Source organism: Phyllobates terribilis, unplaced genomic scaffold, assembly GCF_046119375.1.
Source record: "Phyllobates terribilis strain yellow unplaced genomic scaffold, ASM4611937v1 Scaffold_1__5_contigs__length_1240528914, whole genome shotgun sequence".
Classification (NCBI taxonomy): domain Eukaryota; kingdom Metazoa; phylum Chordata; class Amphibia; order Anura; family Dendrobatidae; genus Phyllobates; species Phyllobates terribilis.
Genome location: NW_027362761.1, coordinates 568,201,641 through 568,220,325, shown reverse-complemented (window position 1 = coordinate 568,220,325; position 18,685 = coordinate 568,201,641). Strand labels below are relative to the sequence as shown.

The 18,685-nt window shown below is 45.8% G+C and overlaps 2 long non-coding RNA genes across 2 annotated transcripts; both read left to right on the top strand.

Moving 5' to 3' along the window:
- Positions 1-4,725: 4,725 nt before the first annotated feature.
- LOC141169132 (uncharacterized) lies at positions 4,726-5,433 on the top strand. The gene is made up of 3 exons (XR_012252285.1): positions 4,726-4,863; positions 4,957-5,089; positions 5,285-5,433. It is a non-coding gene; the product is annotated as an uncharacterized lncRNA (long non-coding RNA).
- Positions 5,434-6,149: 716 nt separating this feature from the next.
- LOC141169120 (uncharacterized) lies at positions 6,150-6,693 on the top strand. Its single transcript, XR_012252284.1, has 3 exons — positions 6,150-6,260; positions 6,411-6,508; positions 6,601-6,693. It is a non-coding gene; the product is annotated as an uncharacterized lncRNA (long non-coding RNA).
- Positions 6,694-18,685: the final 11,992 nt, after the last annotated feature.

The window sequence follows — 18,685 nt, the reverse complement described above, 5'->3', positions numbered from 1 at the left end:
CCTAAGGCTATATTCACATTTTTGCTTTCCTGCATTCTAATTTAATTAAACTGTACTAATCCCAACTGTCATCTCAGGTGACGATACCAAGACATTATGGTTTAAACTTGGGAAAATCACAAAAATAAATGGGTTTCACATACTGCTGTGCCGGCATTTTTCACAAAAACGCAGGAAAATCTGATTCCTGCGTTTTTTGCTGCGTTTTTGCTGCGTCTTTGCACTTACTCATTGCTTTCTGTTAGTGAAAACACGCTGAAAAAAGTGACACGCTGTACTTTGCAAAAACCCAGCATTTTTCCAAATCAGTCAGGAACAGAGACCAATGTGCATGAGATTTCTGAAATCTCATAGCTTTTGCTGGTCCTGTAAAACGCAGCTTAAAATTAGCATAAAAAAACAGCAAAAACGCAATGTGTGAACATAGCCTTAAGGAAAGGGATTAAAATAATATAATACATTCACCTGTCCTAGACCCTCATCTGTTCCTATGCTGCCTCCTCCACCAGTGCTTCCCTGTCCTCCGCAGCGGACTTTGCTTTTTTTCGGGGTTCCATTATGGAGCTGATAAGAGTAATTGGCTACACACAGTCACGTGAGGATTGACAGGATATTGACATCAATGACATCTGCACCCACACACTCCACCATGACCATGTGAGCCCAATCACTGGCATCAGCACCAGAAGGGAGCGCCAGAACAACCAAAGACTGGCACAGAGGATAGACAACTGCAGTGATGGACAGGTGAGAGCCTAGGACAGGTGGGTATAATGTGTTTTATTATTTTTTAACTACTTCCTTCCCCTCCATTTCTTATGCCTTGGGGTATGGGAAGTGCATAATAAAATTCTTCTTACAGCAATTGGAGGATTTTAAATTTGGACTAATTTTTACTAGGACAGAATCGTATCTACTGGTCAAATATAGCAAATCTGCCCAAGAAGAATTTTGGTCGATTCTCTCATCTCTAATGTGACATGGGTGAGAGATCCGACAGACACGGCATTGTGCAGACACCCTATAGTTGATCTATGTAGTGCTATTTTATGCATTTCTAGAAATGGATTTCCAGTGACGGCCGGACTTCAAGAATTAGTACAGAAGATCATATAATGACTTCTATAGATGCACTGTTAATAAGGATTCATTATAAACCATAAATTCTCCTTCTCTCCAGGGCCGTCTATTTAGTGCACCATAAAGACTCCCGCCAGAACTTTGCAATGAAGACAATGGCCAAGTGTAACCTGGATACGCCAAAAAAAGTAGAATTGGCCTTTCTGGAAAGGGACATCTTAACATACGCTGATTGTCCCTTTGTGGTATCCATGGTCTGCTCCTTTCCAACTAAATCTCACCTGTGTATGGTCATGGAGCATGTAGGAGGTAGGACATGTACATTATATTATATTCAACCCATGTCTGCTTACATTTTATCACCACTCATATAATTAGGATTTTCAAAGAGGTTGGTTACATCACCACAGTGCATTTACTATAGGATATATATTACCAAATGCCTAGAAATTTATTGATCTGTGTGCTGTGGGGCCCATGAGTCAGAGGAGCCCAGCCCCAATTGGCACTTGGCCCCATCCCTCCTCCTGTCATCACAATTTCAGTGGTATCCGCATCCTCAGAATGTGGATATTTCTGAACAGAATGGTGGATTAGGGAGCCAAAAGCTCCCTGATCCACCATTCAGCCTGTGAGTCTGAGACTCCATGCATTGCAAATGCAAAGTTGTTACAGCATCAGGCCTGTAGTGTGGAGTCTCAGTACTCACACTGCACAGACCAGAGCAGCATGCTGGGGAAACGGGGAGAGGTGAGTAGTTCTTTTTTTAGGCCACATTCACATGTTCAGTATTTGGTCAGTATTTTACATCAGTATTTGTAAGCTAAAACCAGGAGTGGAACAATTATAGAAAAAGTATAATAGAAACACATGCACCACTTCTGCTTTTTTGACCCACTCCTGGTTTTGGCTTACAACTACTGGTGTGCAATACTGACCAAATACTAATAGTGTGACCATCTGCTTAATGTCAGAATTTGTAGGGGTCAGAATACTGAATAGGTGGCTGAAGAGAGGCAATCATACTGATTGGGACAATGGTGGGGGCCATCATACTGATTTGAGGTTGGTGAGGGCCATGATACTGATTAGGAAGCTGATGGGGACCATGATACTGATTGGAGGGATGATGATGGCCATAATAATGAGTGGTGGGGCTTATGGGTGTCATAATACTTATCAGTGGGGCAGATCGGGGCCATAATACTGAGCGGTGATGCTGATGAGGGCCATATTACTGAGTGATGGTGCTGGTGGGGACTTAATACAGAGAGTTGGGGCTAATGGAGATCATAGTACTGAGTGAGAGGGGCTGGTGGTGCCATAATACTGAATTGGGGGCTGTGGGGGCCAGAATAATGTATGAGAGGCTATGGGAGACTGGGAATGCCCCCATATTGATTTGCTGACTGTGAATTCCCCTATACTGAGTGGAGTCCTCATACTGAGTGGTGTGCTGTAGGGCTCCTTCTTCTGTGTGGGGGTCATTCTCTGTTGGGCTTAAAATTCTGTGTGAGGTGCTGTGACGGCCATTATGCTGAGTGGGACATGTGGTGGCCATTATATGGTGTGAGGTGCTGTGAGGGCCATTATGCTGAGTGGGACATGTGGTGGCCATTATATGGTGTCAGGTGCTGTGAGGGCCATTATGCTGAGTGGGACATGTGGTGGCCATTATATAGTGTGAGGTGCTGTGAGGGCCATTATGCTGAGTGGGACATGTGGTGGCCATTATATGGTGTGAGGTGCTGTGAGGGCCATTATGCTGAGTGGGACATGTGGTGGCCATTATATAGTGTGAGGTGCTGTGAGGGCCATTATGCTGAGTGGGACATGTGGTGGCCATTATGTAGCACCCTGAGGATTCGGCTGCTACAGGGGTATTGCACCTCAACCCAGAGGTGTGATATTCCACTCCCGGGTAAGGAAGGAGTGTGGAACTGAGCTCAGATAGACTGCATGCACTACATACATCCCATTCCAGAGGAGCAGGCCGACGGTACTCCCACTTAGAAATGTGCAGGTACAACCGAGCCTGTTCCTGGCTGGAGTGGGAGGGGGGTGGTACATCCCATGTAGTGTAGGGGCAGATAGGGGGAGCAGTCTGGGTAGTGATAGGAGCTCATTGGGTGCTGGTCACCTGAGCTCACACATAGAGGGATATATAAGGAGGGCACCAACTTAGATCAGGGTCAGACGCTGAGAACAAGTCAGTTGGAGAGGAGAGAGAAGGAAACAGCAGCCCTGGAGAGAGAGAGAGTGGAGCAGAGAAAGACCCAGAGGGGGAAGACTGAAGGGACCCAAGAACCCAAATTAGAACACCGGGTGAGGAGTCAGCAAGAGGGTACCGGAACCCAAGCTGGTGGGGGCAAAGACATTCCCCAGCCAGAGACCGGAGACCGTGGGCAGTGTCTGTCACGGTCACCCACCACATTCACCCCGAAGGCACACCACATGAAGGGTCAGGGAACCCAGGGCCAAGGGTGTCCCAAAAGAAGGCCCGAGGGAGCTGGACCTAGGTGAATCACTGGTGGGGACGGCTGAAGAAAGGACAGAGGGAGAGCTCAGGGCCACGCTCCGGACTTGTTTGGGGGTTGGCCGGATCCAGGACCTGGTGGACGCAGCACGGCTCGGGTGGTCACTAGCAGCTGGAGTGACCAGTACAACATCAGCAGTAAGTAAACACCCTTAACTGCACAACCCGAGTCTGTCTTCATTGCCGGCTGCATCGCACCACCACAACCCCCATCCTCTGCGCCTGTCCCCTCTGAGGCTATACCCCTCCCGTTGGGGGTTATCTCACCAAGCTGCGCACCCACCATCAGCCTCAGCGGACCCTGCAGCAGCGGCGGCCACAGTGACCGCATCACAACGGGTGGCGTAGTCGACACAAAAGAACTTTAGTAACATCTGTAAAGCTGCCACATAACACTTAGCTTGACGCCCTGGGCACGGGACCGGGTCACAGCCGCTCGGAGACTACAACCCCCCATCTGATCCGGTGCCGGGTATTCCCCTCAAAAAGGAATATGTCCCAGGGGGCGCGTCAATTATATGGTGTGAGGTGCTGTGAGGGCCATTATATTCGGTGGTGTGACTGTGGGCGCCATCATACAGGGTAAGCCTCAAACTGAGTGGGAGCATCATAATGACACTGAATATGTGGGATGAACCTTTTGGGAAGGGGATTCACTGTGGGTATACCATACTCAGTGTGTGTGTGTGTGGATGGGGACACTTTTGGGAGCATCATACTTTAAACTGGCTATAAAAGATATATTGCTGGTGAGAACAGCAAGGGGTTTCAATAGATACATTATATATTTCTTTTTCTTTGAGGGGGGGCCTAATTAGAACTTTTTCTATGGGGCCCTGTGATTTTTATGTACGCCACTGTCTATGTGATCTCTCCTGTATGTCCGCACTGAGCATGTCAGTATCTCCGGCTGGTGATGAGATGTGACATCACTTTGTTATTAGTTACATGGAGGACATTTCACCATTGCTTTAGACTAATATCATGTGCACTATACATTAAATCTGTATATCTTCTCTCCTGCCCAATATTTCTGCTCCCTTCTCATTCTGTACCATTGTGATCTTCTTTATAAACTCCTCACCGGTCACATTTCCTTTTTATTCTATAGGTGGAGACTGTGAGATCCTTCTCAGGGAGGGTCCGTTACCTGTCTCTTTGGCCCGCTTGTACTTTGCAGAAGCTGTTCTTGCTGTGGAATACTTGCACAGCTATGGTGTGGTGCACAGAGACCTGAAGCCAGAGAAGTAAGTGCCCCTTGTAGTAGAATAAGGGGAAACGGGAAGTTATCATTTATTATCACATGGTCTGTAAGGCTAAAACCATCTTTTCTTTCACAGCCTTCTGATAACAACTGCTGGACATATTAAAGTTGCCGATTTTGGGCTTTCAAAAGTTGGTGTTATGATACCAAAAACCAACGTGTACAAGCAATTAACAGAAGACATCACCAGAGAGTTCCTGGACTATGAGGTCAGCATCACTTACAGAAACCCAGCTTGTTCTTTACAAATCTCATTGCATTACTGTTTCTTCTCTACGTTCTTCATTTCTAGAGAATTTTTCCACTGATATTTTATCTTATCTTCTGTCATTGTGTTTTTATGGCGAGAACTTGTCATAATAATGGTATCATCAATCTCATCTCTTTCTTCTGTTGGTTTCCAGGTCTGTGGCACCCCGGAATACATAGCCCCAGAGGTCCTCCTGCAAAAAGGCTGTGGAAGACCTATTGACTGGTGGTCAATGGGCATCATCCTCTATGAATTTCTTGTGGGATATGCACCATTTTATGGGGATTCCGTAATGGATCTTTATAGAGATATCGTCGCTGGTAGGTAGAATAATCCGATCGTTGCTTTGATTTGTTACATTGGTTTAGTTATTTCCTTTGCTTTATCTTACAGTCCAATAACAAGGTTTCATTTTCTGTAATTTTCTATATAACAGGAGACGTAGATTGGGATTGTAATCCCGTTCCTCCCTTTCCTGCTCAGATCCTCATAACTGAACTGCTCAGAAAAAATCCTGCACATAGACTTGGGACAGGTAACAATTTACTTATTACACTTATCGCTTGTGTCCATGAGAATCAGCACTTATCTATCAGCTCATCCCTTTCTAGTCCTCGATAATATGACTTTCAGTCTATTTCTTTCATCAACGTTGGCTCAGTTATTGCATTAGTTAAGATTAAAGGGGTATTCTGGGGATATAAAAAATTGTTTTACTGTCCCTGCACTTATAAACTATAAAGATGAAATGGCTGTTACTCACAGTGAGGAGATGCACACAGCTATGTGACGCATTGTCCCAGACTAGAGGGGGTCAGCAGTGAGGAGCAGCTCCTCTCACATTGAATTACAAATGTTCTAAAGATAATAGAAGTGCACTGGGCATCTCATCTTTATACTTTATGATGTAGAGAGAGTACAAGATTTTATTTATCTCCCCAGAGCACCCCTTTAATTTAAATTGTTCAGATATGGAGCCGTCACTGACAATATCCGCAACACTTTTGTTTTATCTTTTCCAGCAGGAGCATTTGAGATCAAGGGTCATCCGTTCCTATTTGACTTAGACTTTGACAATCTTCTAAGTCAGAAGCCGGAGTACGTTCCTCAGCTTGTGTCGGATGTTATCAGTAAGTAGAAGAAAACGTCATCTAGACTAAGCGGCTGTTTGTCTCATCTTCCATAATATGAGACAATCGGTTCCCATTACTATTAGTGATAAAAGATGACTGAGTTATAATGATATCCTCTAATAATACTTCATTACCTATGTCTTTTAGATCACTCTGATATAAATGAACTTATGGTCTCAGAGGATGAGGACAATGAGAGCCTTAACTTCCAAAATTTTACATCATCTTCTGAAAGGCTTTCTAAAGTAAGTATGAGATCAATAAATCCAAAATATGCAAAAATAAGACCTCTAAAAGTAAAAAAAGTATTTAATATCTTCTTGTTGTCCGCATTTAGCTCTGTACCACGGCTACCAAGATGATGAACAATGAGGATCCTAAGTCTCCTGCAGAGTGTACTCCAGCATCCAGCACAAACCTCTTAGAAATGTGAGTAGATTATAGGGTCATTACTGGGAGCGCCAAGCTGATAAATGTACAATCCCAAATATAGGATACAAATACCATAATATCAAATACATCATCCACCGTCCCATGATTAGAAGTCATTGTGCCTTTGGCTTTAGAAAACGTTGGTGATAACAGTCCATAATTGCAGCCAGTCATACATTTTTACTGGTGCCCACACTGTAGGGAGATGTAGTACTACATGCCAGCTATTCTGGGCAGTTGTTTTTTGCCTTATAGTCGGTGTTATTCTAGTGAGACAATCCCTTTCATACTGCATTTACTCGTGACTTACACGTTTTTCTTCTCCAAAACAGGCAGAAAGAATCATTTCCTGTATGCAATAGAGACAATGCTATTTTCAGCTTGCCATTCTCGTTCCTATTGTCAGGTATGTATTGAGCCAAAAAATGAGAATGTTGACTTCAAAGCTCAAATATTTCCATTTGGTTTCTCTGTTATTGGTATCCTATGTTATCCATGTTCCATGGATCCCAGTTATCCGCAGGCCCATACTGTATCTAAATTTCCCTAATTTTGTACAGTTTTTACTGATTACCAGTTCTGGAGGAGACAGGACTAGAACAATTTTATTATATACAGGAAAGATACAAAGCAGTTCCTATAAGAATATATCATTATTGAGTTTTTTTTTTATTCTCTGAACAGAATTTCCAGCTCAGGAAGAAAAATGTTTTTCAATAAATCTAAGTATAGAGCAACAAACCTCAGAAAATGAAGAAGAGGGGAAAAACAGAAAAGGTAAGTGTGAGAATCAGCTCCATGTTGTATGATGTAAGTTAGTGAGAATAATTCATTTGGAACATATGATATGTCAGTGATGGGATTGTCACTAGGGATGAGCGAACTCTAACAGTAAAGTTCGGGGTTCAAACCAGACACCTACTGGCCGGTGTAGAACCCCAAACACGGTCTTCTCCAATAAGTCCGTGTTACTTTTCAAGTTCGACAGCCAAATAAATCTTATTGAAAGGTTGCAGCGCAGCCAATCAGCAAGCTTCAAGGCTGTGGGCGCTTCTGGACCCATCACAGCCATTCCAATTATCGGCATGGCTGTGATTGGCCAGCTCCACCCGTGACCCGGCCCATATGAATGCTGGATCATAAGTGGCATGAGGGTCAGTGTAAAAATAAATAAATTAATTAAAAAAATGTTCTGGGGTCCCCCCTATTTTTTGTAACTAGCCAAGGGAAAGCTGACAGCTGGAGGCTGATATAAATAGCTTGGGAAGATCCATGCATATCTCTCAACCTAATAAGACCAGATCTCAGCTGCCCAGAAATGGCACATGCATTAGATGCTCCAATTCTAGCGCTTAGCCTCAACTCTTCCCAATTGCCCTGGTGCATTGGCAATCAGGGTAATGGGATTGTGGGCTTCACGTCAGCAGCTGGCGCTGACATCAAGCCCATGGGTTGTTAATGGAGAGCCGTCTATCAGACACCACCACTACTAACCGAATAAGTAAAAAGAGAAAAAAAAACACAAAAAAAATCTTTATTTGAAACAAAATACCAAACCCATCTATTAAAGAAAAGAACAGTTCACTGTAGTCCACATGGAGGTCCCACGCTGGTCTGGCATAGTCCACCTTGAGGTACCACGACGATCCCAGATCTCTGTCTTCCAGTGTATGGAGCCCAGTTGAGAGAACGAGGCTCTATAGACTGGAGCAGCAGCCACTGCCGGGTCTCACGCTGTACTCCGCCGAATCTCGTAGAGTAGAGCGTGAGAGCCGGAATGATGAGCGGTGACATGACCGCCAGTGACCTACGGAGTAGAGATGAGCGTTGTTCTACTCGAACTGTTCGCCAATCTCAAATTCGAGCTGTTTTGGGCGGTGTTCGAGCCGGTCGGCGAACACGAACAATTTGAGAAAAATTCGGCTGTTCGAGGTTATGTTCGATAACTGTTCGTGCACCAAAATCATAACTGGATTTTTTCTCAGTAATGATGAAAATTAATGTTAATACGCAGTTTGAGTGTACAGCGGGGCGGGGGGAGGGGCAGGGGATGGATCTCTGCAGGAACAATGAAGATCTCCATTTTTTTTTCTCTTTCCCGCATTTGCAGTGGGGAGGTGCAATCTGTCAGCCTATCAGCAGCGCACACACGGAGCGAAGTGCTTTTTTTCACACAAGCAAGGGCATGTGTGATTGGCAGTGTATGTCACATGTCCTTGCCCTATAAGACCAAGCCATTTTCCCCGTCGCCACCATTTTCTCACTGCTGCAGCTGCGTGTTAGACGGCACCGCTGTTGCTGTGTGCGCTATACCTTGTTAATTTCAAGCCAATTTTCGCACAAATATACAGATAGCTTGGGAGTAGGGAATAGTTGTGATTGCAGTCCTTTTAAGGACTAGGTTACAGCATTTCCTACGACTTTTATCAGGCAGGTCTGTGCTCTTAAATAGATAGATTGTGGGAGTAAAGACTAATTGTAATTGGAGTCCTTTTCAGGACTAGGTTACATCAGTTCCTATCAGTTTTTGCCAGGCAGGTCTGTGCCAGTGCTGAGCAAGTTTTTTTCACAGCATTTGGCTGAATCTAGCAAAGCTAATCCTTTTTGGCCTATTGCAGAGTGTGTTAGTCAGTGGAGTAGCCTATCTGTGTTGCAAGATATACCACCTGTGTATAGAATACCAATTTTTTTACTGCACCTAGTGAAGTAAAATCTTTTGGGCATAGCATCATTCTATTAGTCCATCTATACTGACCTCCATCAAGTTGCAAACTGAATATAATTTTTTTCTGCATCTAGCTCTGAAAAAATATTTGGGCTTCTAGCAGTGTGTGGGACTTGGTCTATTAGTCCATCTATACTGACCTCCATCAGGTTGCAAATTAAAAATTATTTTTTTCTTCATTTAGCTCTGAAAAAATATTTGGGCTTCTAGCAGTGTGTGGGACTTGTTCTATTAGTCCTTCTATACTGACCTCCAGCAGGTTGCAAATTGAATATAATTTTTTTCTGCATCTAGCTCTGAAAAAATATTTGGGCTTCTAGCGGTGTGTGGGACTTGGTCTATTAGTCCATCTATACTGACCTCCATCAGGTTGCAAATTAAAAATAATTTTTTTCTGCATCTAGCTCTGAAAAAATATTTGGGCTTCTAGCAGTGTGTGGGACTTGGTCTATTAGTCCATCTATACTGACCTCCATCAGGTTGCAAATTAAAAATAATTTTTTTCTGCATCTAGCTCTGAAAAAATATTTGGGCTTCTAGCAGTGTGTGGGACTTGGTCTATTAGTCCATCTATACTGACCTCCATCAGGTTGCAAATTGAATAAAAAAAAATTCTGCATCTAGCTCTGAAAAAATATTTGGGCTTCTAGCGGTGTGTGGGACTTGGTCTATTAGTCCATCTATACTGACCTCCATCAGGTTGCAAATTAAAAATAATTTTTTTCTGCATCTAGCTCTGAAAAAATATTTGGGCTTCTAGCAGTGTGTGGGACTTGGTCTATTAGTCCATCTATACTGACCTCCATCAGGTTGCAAATTAAAAATAATTTTTTTCTTCATTTAGCTCTGAAAAAATATTTGGGCTTCTAGCAGTGTGTGGGACTTGTTCTATTAGTCCTTCTATACTGACGTCCAGCCGGTTGCAAATTGAATATAATTTTTTTCTGCATCTAGCTCTGAAAAAATATTTGGGCTTCTAGCGGTGTGTGGGACTTGGTCTATTAGTCCATCTATACTGACCTCCATCAGGTTGCAAATTAAAAATAATTTTTTTCTGCATCTAGCTCTGAAAAAATATTTGGGCTTCTAGCAGTGTGTGGGACTTGGTCTATTAGTCTATCTATACTGACCTCCATCAGGTTGCAAATTAAAAATAATTTTTTTCTTCATTTAGCTCTGAAAAAATATTTGGGCTTCTAGCAGTGTGTGGGACTTGTTCTATTAGTCCTTCTATACTGACCTCCAGCAGGTTGCAAATTGAATATAATTTTTTTCTGCATCTAGCTCTGAAAAAATATTTGGGCTTCTAGCGGTGTGTGGGACTTGGTCTATTAGTCCATCTATACTGACCTCCATCAGGTTGCAAATTAAAAATAATTTTTTTCTGCATCTAGCTCTGAAAAAATATTTGGGCTTCTAGCGGTGTGTGGGACTTGGTCTATTAGTCCATCTATACTGACCTCCATCAGGTTGCAAATTAAAAATAATTTTTTTCTGCATCTAGCTCTGAAAAAATATTTGGGCTTCTAGCAGTGTGTGGGACTTGGTCTATTAGTCCATCTATACTGACCTCCATCAGGTTGCAAATTGAATAAAAAAATTTTCTGCATCTAGCTCTGAAAAAATATTTGGGCTTCTAGCGGTGTGTGGAACTTGGTCTATTAGTCCATCTATACTGACCTCCATCAGGTTGCAAATTAAAAATAATTTTTTTCTGCATCTAACCCTGCCAATAGTTTTGGCCTAATACCACAGTTTCGCCACTCAGCTCTGCTCGGTTACCATCCATTGTTTTTTTGTGCAAACAACTCCAGAGTTGTGAATTAGTTAACCACCAAAATGAGTGGAAAAAGGCCTGCTGCTGGTGGAAAGGGGAATAGGCGTGTTGGGAAGGGGAAAAAAGGTTGTGTCCGTGGGGTAGGTGCAGAAGAAAGACCATCTTCCAGCCAAACTAAAATGTCTACTTCTTTTAGCGGATAATGTGATAAGATCCCTTTCTTACGGCCACGCCAATCGCTACAAATTCCAGATGAGGCACAAAAACAGCAGGTGCTTCAACGGATATCAAGTGCTCCTTTAAGTGGGCTCTCCTCCACATCAACTTCAACATCACAAATACTCCAGTCCTCAAAGGTGTCACCCAAATCGCACTTGCTTCCTCACAGCTCCCAAATCTCCAGCTGCCCGTCTGAGTATGAGGTAGAACAGATGGTTGAGTCTGCAGAGCTGTTTACTCATACTATAGCCTGGGAATCAGAGGTCGACTCCAGCGCTTCTGTGAATCCAGACGAGGAAATGATCTGCACTGATGCCCAGAATCTTTATGAGTCGGATCCAGGACCAGACGCAGAAGGTTCTGACCATAATGTAGACCCTCATTCCCAAACTGTAACTCCTGTTGGTGGAGACAATGAGGAAGACGATGATAAGACTCAAATACCTGATTGGAGCGACAACTTTAGTTTTTTGTCAGGGCAGGAACAGGTTGGCTCTGAGGACGACGGGTGTGATAACGCACAGGGTGATGATGATGAGGTCGGAGATCCCACTTACTGTCAACCCACAGTCAGCCAAGAGATGAGGTCAGCAGAGGAGGTGGAGGAAGATGCTAGTGACGACGAGGTCAGGTTGCGCCTTCCTGGACAGAGACGTAGTACTGGAAGCACGTCAACAACTGCATCCTCAAACACAACTCTGCCTCTCACCACAAGTCGTGGTGGCTCTTCAGGTCGCATGGGTGCTAAGCCTTGCATAGCCTGGGCATTTTTTCAGATCGATAAAGATGACCCAACTCGTGTTATCTGTAACATTTGTCAGCAAAAGCTAAGTAGAGGCCAAAAAATACATAGTTTGAGTACTTCATGCATGAATCGGCACATGGACATGAAGCATAAGTTGCAGTGGGAAGCTCAGTGTGCTACAATGCGGTCTAGCCGGCCGGGCCAACCACCGTCTGCCATATCTTGTGCATCCGCGGCCTCTTCATCCTCTGTGACTGGGGGGACAGCAGTCACACCTGTTTTGGGGCGCAGACCTGCCACCTCTTTACCCGCAACAGCCAGCGTGATTGGCAGGTCATCATTTTGAGGTGGTAACACCAGCTGGTCTTGAGCGCTGTCCGACATCGATAGCACCACCTTTGGATCAAGGCAACCTAACATGTCCGCCTGCATCTTCCTCACAGACCGGCAGTTTGCCGGGGACACCCTTATCAACCCCGTCTAAGCACAATAGCCAGCCCTCGGTCCCTCAGATGTGGACAAGTAAAAGACCATTTCCTCCTAGCCATGAGAAAGCTAAGAGGTTGAATTTCACCATCTGCAAGCTCTTGGCTACAGAAATGCTGCCTTTCCGCCTGGTGGACACAGAGGATTTTCGAGACCTTATGTCCGTCGCAGTGCCCCAGTACCAGATGCCCAGTCGGCACTACTTCTCAAAGAAAGGTGTGCCTGCGCTCCACCAGCATGTCGCACACAACATCACCGCTTCTTTGAGAAACTCTGTGTGTGACAGGGTGCATTTCACCACAGACACTTGGACGAGTAGGCATGGACAGGGGCGTTACATGTCGCTGACTGGGCACTGGGTAACTATGGTGACAGCAGGACAAGGGGCTGCTGTCCAAGTCTTGCCGTCCCCACGAGTTGTGCGTCAATCCTCTTTATGTCATTTTTCCTCCACTGCTTCTGCCTCCTCAACCTCCTCTCGGTCTTCCACCTGCACCCAAAGCCTGTCTGGTCATGCCACAAGCTTTCTAACTGCGCAGAAGGGATCCTGCACACCTCCTTACTATGCTGGCAGTAGGGCTCAACGTCATCAGGCGGTTTTTACATTGAAATGTCTGGGAAATGTGAGTCACACAGCTGAGGAGTTGTGGTCAGCTCTGGAGAACCAATTTCATGAATGGTTGTCTCCACTGGACCTGAAACCAGGGAAGGCCGTGTGCGACAATGCTGCAAACCTGGGTGCGGCCCTTCGCCGGGGCAATGTCACACACGTGCCTTGTATGGCTCACGTGTTGAACCTGGTTGTCCAGCAATTTTTAGCCCACTATCCCAGACTAGATGGCCTTCTGCAGAGGGCACGGTCGCTGTGCGCTCACTTCCGCCGTTCGCATCCCGCAGCTCAGCGACTTACATCTCTACAGAAGTCGTTGGGCCTGCCACTTCACCGGCTAAAATGCGATGTGCCTACCCGGTGGAATTCAACTCTGCACATGTTGCAGCGACTGTGGCAGCACCGACAAGCCCTGGTGCAATACGTTCTGACGTATAGCCTGGGCCAACGAGATTCAGAGGTGGGGCAAATCACGCTGGAGGAGTGGTCTCAGATCAGGGACCTATGCACCCTTCTGCACAGTTTTGAAATGGCGACGAAGATGTTTAGTGCTGACGATGCCATTATCAGCATGACTATTCCGGTGATTTACATGCTGGAGCACATGTTAAACAGAATTCGGAGTCAGGTGGTGGCACAAGAGGAGGTGGAGGAAGTAGAGGAGGAGGAGTTGTATGCGGAAGGGCTAACATCTGCAAGGTCCAGACGGTCGGCAGCACCAGGGCGGCAGGCATGTGAGGGTGGGGGAGATGATTTTACCAGGGCGCATGGTAGCAGCCAAACTAGTGAGGAAGGTGCAGGAGCCCAGGAAGAAGTGGAGGACGAACTGATGGAAGACTCATCAGATGAGGGAGACCTTGATCACATTTCTGTTGTGCGAGGTTGGGGGGAGAGGACAGAGGAAGGAAGCATGATTGTTACCTCGCCACCAACACAACAGGGACTTGGTGCTCCTGGATGCGCAACACACATGAGTGCCTTCTTGCTGCACTACCTGCAACATGACCCTCGAATTGTGAGAATTAGAAATAATCCTGACTACTGGGTTGCCACACTGTTAGATCCCCGGTACAAAAGTAAATTTGCAGAAATTATTCCTGCCATAGAAAGGGATGCACGCATGCAGGAGTATCAGCAGAGACTGTTGCAGAATCTTACATGTGCTTTTCCACAAAATACCAGTGGTGCACGTAGTGAATCTCACAGTTCCAACTTGCCAACCGTGGGACCGTCAAGTGTTCAGCACTCAAACCGTAACAGAACCACAGTATCTGCTGGTAACATCAATTTTGCGGAATCATTTCACCACTTTTTTAGCCCATCCTTTGCAAGGCCACAGGAGACAAGAAGTCTGACACATAGTCAACGCCTAGAGACGATGGTACAGGAGTATCTCCAAGTAAACATTGAAGCCACGACTGTGTCACTGGACCCTTGCTCATTTTGGGCTTCCAATCTGGATAAATGGCCGGAGCTAGCCACTTACGCCTTGGAGATCTTGTCATGCCCCGCAGCCAGCGTTCTGTCTGAACGTGTGTTCAGCGCTGCTGGTGGTGTGCTGACAGATAAGCGCACGCGGCTCTCCACTGATAATGTAGACAGACTCACGTTCATAAAGATGAACAAATCATGGATCCGAAACGACTTTTCTACCCCTGTGTCATCCTGGGGAGAGTAAAAGCTTGATGATTGGTTAAAATCACCCTACCAACCGTTTTAAGCTTTCAAATTACTAATCATGTTTATCTGTATCTTGACTGGAAAATAATTTGGGCTTTGTAGCAGTGTGCAGCACTGATCCTATTAGGCCATCTATAATAAGCTTCACCAGATTTAAAATTAAAAATAATTTTTAGCTGCATCTAGCCCGGAAAATAATTTTGGGGCACTGAGATGCGCAAGACACATAAGTGCCTTCTTGCTGCACTACCTGCAGCATGACCCTCATATTGTCAGAATTCGAAGTAATCATGACTACTGGGTTGCCACACTCTTAGATCCCCCAAACTTTTCGATCAACCTTTTCATTTTAATAAAGACCAAAAAAATGGTCATTTTTGAAATTATAAGCATTAGCAGGTTGTTAGAAACTGAAATCAAACAGTTTTCAACTCAAAACTTTATTCTAGGTGATGTTACATTTTCACATAGGACCCCTTGTTCGAAAGGAGCTTCTGAACTCTCTCGTCCATTGAATTTGTCAGGTTTTGGATGGTTTCTGCTTCAATTGTTTTGCATGAGGACAGAATACCCTCCCAGAGCTGTTGCTTAGATGTGAACTGCCTCCCGCCATCATAGACACTCCTTTTAATGATGCTCCAAAGGTTCTGAATGGGGTAGAGGTCAGGGGAGCATGGGGGTCACACCATAAGTTTGTCCCCTTTTATGCCCATATCAGCCAGAGATGCAGATGTTTTATGTGCAGCATGAGATGGTGCATTATCATGCAGAAAAATGATCTTGCTGTGAAATACACGGTTCTTCTTCTTGAACCATGGCAGGAAGTGCTGTTTGAGAAAATCCACATACATTATGGAGTTCATCTTTAGCGCCTTCAGGGATCCTAAAGGGGCCGACAATCTCTCTCCCCATGATTCCAGCCCAAAACATTACTCCACCTCCTCCTTGTTGGCGCTGTAGCCGTGTTTGCGTGGGGTGTCCATCAACCAGCCATCCTCCACTCCATTCATCTGGACCATCGAGCGCTGCACGGCACTCATCCGTGAACAAAACAGTTTTGAAATCAGTCTTCATGTAATGTTTGGCCCACTGGAGCCGTTTCTGCTTGTGTGAAGTGGATAGAGGAGGTCGACAGGATGGCGTATGCACAGCTGCAAACCTCTGAAGGACCCTGCATCTTGTTGTTCGGGGGACGTTGGAGGCACAAGCAGCTTCAAAAACTTGTCTGCTGCTATGACAAGGCTTTTTTGCCGCTGCTCTTTCAACCTGACGTAATTGCCTGTAGGAAAGAGTCCTCAATTTGCCCTTATCAGCACGCACACGTGTGTACTGTGAATCAGCTACATACTTCTTGATTGCCAAGACACTTCATCCTGATCATCGCACAATGTTGATTGTAGTCATGCCTTGACCTAAACACTCCACAATTTGTTGCTTCTCAGCAGCCGACACATCCTTTTTCTTTCCCATTTTGGCAGAAAATGTAGGCTGCTTAATAATGTGAGAGAGCCTTCTTAAGTAGTCTTGCCTTTCATTGGACACACCTGCCAAACTAATTAGCACAGGTGTCTGCAATTGCTTACAGTGATATAAAGAGCCCTGACACACATCACCATCAATGAGTTTAACTGACAAACAAACAAATTCTTCCCTTATCACTCCTAAACACTTTTTGCATAATAATTTGGAACGCGGTGTACATGTGCTTTTCCACAAAACACCAGTGGTTCACGTAGTGAATCTTACAGTTCTAACTTGCCAACCGTGGTCTGTATGGAATTGTTCAATAAAGGGCCCAAAATTAAGATAACATAGATGGGAGAGGTCTCTATGAATAGGAATTCCTAAGTATTTGATACCCTGTGAGGGCCAGGCAAAGGGAAAGTTGGACTGGATGGAATCCTATATGGATTTAGGGAGGGAGACATCGAGGGCCTCAGACTTCGCTGCATTGATTTTAAAATTTTACCATGTAACAAAGTGATCTATTTCAGCCATAACAGCAGGGATGGATATATGTGATTGAGTGATATATACTAGGACATCATCAGCAAATAGAGAGCACTTGTACTCGGTGCCTCCCACCTCAATCCACCTAATATTGGGGTTATGGCGAATTGATGAGAGCAGGTGCTCCGTCACTAGGATGTATAAGAGAGGGGACAGAGGACATCCCTGCCTTGTCCCATTGGTGATTGTGAAAGGTGATGAAAATGTTCTGACGCACCCCCTGGGCCTTGGGACACCCGGAGCCGGACCCTTTTTGCTGGATGCTGGTGGTTGTAGTCTTCGTGGCGGCGATCCGGTTCCGTGGCTCAGGGCGGTCAAACCAGTGGCGGAACTATTTATGTGGTTTTGATGTTTAAATGTCCGACTACGCCACCCGTGGATTGCGGTCAGAGTGAACCGCCGCTACAGGGCAGACCGCTAAGGCTGGTGTTGTGGGTGCAGCAGAGCGTAGCATAACTCCCCACGGGAGGAGTATAGCCTCAGGGCAGTGTATGCGGAGGATGGGGGTGATGGTGCAGGGCAGCAGCAGTAACGACACGGAGTCAGTGATGCAGTTCAGGGCCTTTACTCACAGTTCTTATTATCCAGACCACGTCTGCAGGTAACGGCTGCCCACGTCGTACTGTGCTCACCAGGTGAGGGGCTCAGACAACTCCCAGATAACTTTGGAGCGCTTCACAGGACCCCCTTTGTGTGTCCTTTGTCTGGCCTTTCTTACCAACACTTCTGTCCGGCTGCCTCGGGCCTCCTCTTGGTAAACTTGGCGCCAGTTTCCCTGACCCTATGTGGTGCCTTCCTAGCGGGTGGAGCAAGGGGCTGCGCCACATAAAATGTCAGAGCCTCCGGTTTCTAGCTGAGGGTCGTTTCCTGCCTCCACTAGTTCGGGGACCGGTCTCCCCCTTTGGCCTGACCCCTCCACGCAGGTGGATTCGGGCGTGCGGTGGCGACTCGCCCGTCCGCACCCCTGGGATCCCTTCATTCCTCGTTCCTGGAGCCTTCTCCGCTCCTCTTCCTTCCTTCTCCCTCTTGCAGGCCTGGGCCTCTGTTACTAGGCCCGCCTCCGGAGCAGAGCTCATGCAGAGCCCCTGCTCCCTGCCACTTCTGCTCAGACTTCTCTGCACTGAACTAAGATGGTGCCCACCTTTTATACTCCCTTCTCAATGCACCCAGGAACTGCTTCCTCCCTGCTCCTGCACTGCAGGGTTCCCCTTCCTCAGTGTTCCCTCCCCCCACTCCAGCCAGGGACAGGGACTGTCGTGCCCATCTCAGGGGCATATTGGTCGCCCTGCCCCACGGCAATGTGGTGTAATGCATGCAGGTGTCGGGTCCTGATCCACACTCCATCCTTATCTGAGAGTGAGATATCACACCTCTGGGTGAGGTGCAATACGTCTGTAGCAACCGAGCCCTCGGTGCTACAGTTCCATTTATCTTCAGCCTAGGTGACGTATTGTGATACAGGGCCGTGATTTTGGCTATAAAAGGGTCCCCTAGACCCCTACCCCAAGCTTTTTAAGAGAATCATATATGGCGTGCCAGGAGACTCTATGGAATGCTTTCTCAGCATCCAACGAGAGTATCTACTTACAAATTTTTAACTGCATCTAGCCCAGGAAATACTTTGTGCCTAGTAGCAGTGTCTGCTAGTCTGCGGATTATCCCGGCTGTTAAGCAAGCTACACCACCTGTAGTTTGGACACTTAATTTTTTCAAAGGAAATGCTTCGGGACCACGGGAT